The sequence below is a fragment of the Dipodomys spectabilis genome, unplaced genomic scaffold, assembly GCF_019054845.1.
Source record: "Dipodomys spectabilis isolate Male_0828 unplaced genomic scaffold, ASM1905484v1 ptg000610l, whole genome shotgun sequence".
Lineage (NCBI taxonomy): Eukaryota > Metazoa > Chordata > Mammalia > Rodentia > Heteromyidae > Dipodomys > Dipodomys spectabilis.
In genome coordinates this window covers 533,329-537,829 of record NW_024871287.1, presented here as the reverse complement: position 1 = coordinate 537,829, position 4,501 = coordinate 533,329, and the positions used below count along the sequence as shown (strand labels likewise).

Here is a 4,501-nt window from a genome sequence, read left to right as displayed (position 1 = left end):
CATATAGAAGAAGTTTAAGATTTCTTTTTTTCCTAGGTCTTTATATTATTTTATTTCTTTGGGATAAAATTACAATGTTATCTAATTTCAAGTTTTGTAAAGGTTATGCTATGTAAAGGCCTTTCTAAGGTGAAGAATTAATACACTGATGTGAAATTAACCTTTAATTCTATGAATTACATGTATTGTTACACTTGTATTTTTATAATTAACTTTTTAATAACTGTTTTTCATTTCTTGCATCAGAAGAATGAAAAATATGGAATACTTCACAAATTTTCATATCATCTTTGTGCAAGTGCGTTGTTAATCTCTGTATTGTAATTTGGGTAGACCTGCTTCTGAAGCATATAGTACCCTCTAAATTTAAGTACTTAATGATGCAATCTTTATACAGGCATATATATATCCATGGTTCCCTATTTGTAACAAGGAACCCTTATTGTTCCTAAAAATGCTATTGATCTTATTTCTCTAAAATTCTGTGTATAGTGGAAAAAACATATCATTTGGTCAATTGCTCATATTTACAATTTTTTTGTCAATGTCTATTTTGTCGTGTTCATTTTAAATTTGATCATACTTTGAAACATTTTCAGCTAAGTCCAAGTACTTATTTATCAACTCAGTTAGCTTTGTAGAGCTAATGGATTCAAAGTAAGCCTTGCTTAAGAGCTACTTCTAAATTTCTGCAGCATAAAATTTCCTAAATGAGGTCTCAGTGGTACAAATGTGTACCTGAACCTTTACACTTCTTCCATGTAGGAACAGAACAACCAGAATATTTTACCCTGACAGCATAGATTGTCTTACTGGAACAAAACTAATCTTAGTTACAAGGGATCATAGAGAGATGAACAGTTCAGACAGAATTGTTCAGAATGGAAGTTATTTTATCAAAATATAATTGTTTATTATACTTATCATTTCAAAAGTAGCTAAAGCCAAGAAGGTGAAAAAATTGTTCATATGCATGATTACCTACTGTTCTGGCCTGTCTATCATCCAACCAGGCAGGAATTTACGCTACTGACTTTCTATCACCAAATATTTCCATAGCTCCTGGAGAAGGCCATATGTTTCTCCTTGATATTAGGCCTTAAATTGGTAATGTTTTAATCATAGTGTTTCCTCTTGCCTCTAGGCTGTAAATCTACAAATGGTAAAGCTTTAAATCTAACTCTACCAAAAACTGAGGTAGAGATAATGGAATAATACTTTAAAACAGAGTTGCCTTTGATTCCCTAACCACAACACAACAATGCAAAACAATTTTTATTATATATATATTTACATATTTTCTATTTATATGTGCTGATTTTGAATTTCACACAGTGAATCTTTCTAGAAAATAATTGAAGACTCATCTCACTTTCTCATTTCCTACATTATTTCAGGACCCCAATTCCTTACAAGAATTAGCAGAAATCAATTGTGAAATGTAAGGCAACTTAAAATGAAAGATGAGATCACAAAATCTGAGAGAAAGTACTGTAATTCAAACTTTCAATTTACAGATGACCAGCCCATACGAGTGAACAAAATCACAAATGAACAAGATTATTTTTAATACTCCTCTCCTAATGATTAATGAAAGATTTCAGTGCAGCCAAAAAAATAGTTCCTGTAGGGCTGGGAAGGTGGCTCAGTGGTAGAGCACTTGCCTTGCATGCCTGAGGCCCTGGGTTCGATTCCTCAGCACCACATAAGCAAAAAGAAAAAAGCGGGAAGTGGCGCTGTGGCTCAAGTGGTAGAGCGCTAGACTTGAGCTGAAGAGCCGAGGGACAGTGCCCAGGCCAGAGTTCAGACCCCACAACTAGACCCCCCAAAACAATAGTTTCTGTAATGATAGATCCATAATTGGTCTACCAAGGCTAGGAATACTTGATTTAGAGGTCAAATATAATTTAGAAATACATTAAGTGGGAAGATCCTTAATGCTTCAAAACACTGGTACTTCAGTAAAACTAGGTTCTGTAGTATAAAAATGTTGTCATTCTCAAACCAATGATAACCTACATTTAATCTCCTGAATGTATATTCATTTTCAAATCAACTGTTAAAAATCACATTTGCAAAAATAACCATTGACAAGTAGATGATAGTGACATTACAACGTTTTCAAGTTTAGGGAGCAAGTTACAATAGAGTTGATTTACGTACCCAGCAATAATACCAAACAAGTTCAACCATTCATTAAAGTGTAGAAATAGTACCCTTACCATTTGTGTTGTTCAGTAGGTGCCTTCCATAAATGTGTTAAATGTATCAGCGTCCCATATTTCAAACCCAAATATTAACTAACAAAGTAAATTTCATCACATAAGAAGGTACATTTTTAAAAGTCACTAATAGATGCCTTATCATGTGTTGTTTTATGTTTTCCCTATCTGTCTAACATAGTAAGAAATATGATTTTAAGTCTTGAATATGGATACTGATGAGAGATGTGACAAACATAAAATCTGTCTTCTATTTCTGTCATATTCGACTAAGAAGTAAATTTTAGTTTTCTTATTTTTCCAAAACTTATAGGTAGTAGAAAAAATTATCCTATGTAAAATAAATAATCACACACCATTGTACAAAGCCATTTATAAAAACTGGTAGTTAGGAATAAATTCTAAGCCATTTTTAAACTTTCTTATTGATTAAACATTAATCTTCCAAATGAACGAGAATAAAATCATGTCTAAGTGCTTAACATCTCCAGTCTTGCAAATTGTTATTACAGATGAATGAATTATGGAAATATAAGCTGACAACAGTTCAAGTGTATGTGGGAGTGAAACTCCATGGAATGTATATAAACCTTTCAAAGTATTAACAAGCAGTTTAACAGAATGACTATCAGGAAATTGAAACCAGAGAGGAATAGTCAAGAAATAGAATGAATGAAAAATGGAACAAGGGGCAAGTACAGCTAGAATACTCAAAGTACATATGTAATAAAGGAAGTGGAAAATCTGAACTAAATCTTGGAGAAAGGGTTGGTTGAGATTGATAGAAGGAGTGACTCTGATCCAGGAGCATTAGACAATTAGATGGACAAATTTAATTGTAACACACTTGCACAACCTTTTAAAATTCAGTTAAAAACAACAAATAAAAACACACAAAAATCACAACCAAACAGCAATGTCTAGAGCGTATGAATATGACCTCTCAAAATTTTAAGCAGTTAATGAAGAGCAGTCTTTGGGAAAGCAAACAAAGCTGTTCAAAGAGGGCAGTTTGAGGTAGGGGAGAATTTTGAACAGATTTTAAAAGATTGTCTAAGGTTATAAATCACCCATATCTACTGCAAATATTTTCTTCTGCGAGTGCTCTTTGTCTGAACTGGATACTCCAGTCCTGAGGCACATTTGATAGCTTGTGAAGATAGAATGGAAGAAGCAAGATCAAGAACCTATTACTCCAGTGGAGAGAAAACAGTCGTCTATGTTTTCTCTCAATCTCTTCACTACTCCACTTTCATACGTTTAATAACGTCATGTGATTTTGAATTATCTTTCCTTCCTTGTTCTCACAAAGTAATTGTTCAAAATAATTCATTAAATATTATTTGCCATTATTTTCTATCATGCTGTTTACTTGTTCAAGCGAGTCCATTAAACTTCCCCTTTTCATTTGGTTGCCACGAAAACCCAACAACTATGTTAATGAGGACCAACATTAATGCAACACTTTGTCTCCAAAAATCCAGTCCAAGAACCTATAATCACAAATATTTGGCTATATTTTTTTTTCTTTTTTCTTTTGCCTTGAAATTTTCTTGTGTCTAAAGTGCCCACAAAAATAAGTACTCCACCACTTTTTGATTCAATCACTTCTAACCTCAAAGATATATTTTGCTAACAAGATATTTAAAGGAAACCTAAGAATACTCCACTTTTATCTTCTCTCTTAATACTTTTATCTTCTCTCTTAAGACTCTCCTTAGATACCATATCAGGAACAGTGAAGTTATTCTTTGCAAAATTATTTCAATAGATTATTTTCCTCTTGGTCTTGTATTTGCTCAACATGATGTATGGAGAAGAATAGAGTTAAATCACCGATTCCTTGGATGACATTGTCTGTTACAAAGGACAATACTTCTATGTCCTACTTCTATGTCCTCCTCTTAGCTCTTGCTTGATTTCCAATTAATCACAACTTCTTGGCTTCAAGTCTAGTGAAGCTGAAGGACTATAAGGCGTCACCCACTGCTACATCTTCATGGTTTCTCTTTGAAAACTCTTTTACTTGGAGATGGAATTTATTGTCATGTCTTCATTCAATTTGTTCTGCATTATACTGAGCCAAATAGGCTCTGTAAAATCACTTTAGGTAGCAAAAACATTAAGACAATCTATATCAAAAAGTTTTGGCCCCCTCCACTGCTGAAACCAAAATGCTTAGCTAGGGTTTCTAATAACGTGTTTTCTTACCTTTTCAAATTGCTCAATTATTTTCTGATCCCCAAACTTTTAGGCTTATGTAATAAAAGAAGTCTTCA

At 33.0% G+C, this 4,501-nt stretch overlaps 1 pseudogene; it reads right to left on the bottom strand.

The window, feature by feature from the left end:
* Positions 1 to 253: 253 nt before the first annotated feature.
* On the bottom strand, positions 254 to 350 carry LOC122100909 (annotated as a pseudogene).
* Between the last annotated feature and the right edge of the window lie 4,151 nt (positions 351 to 4,501).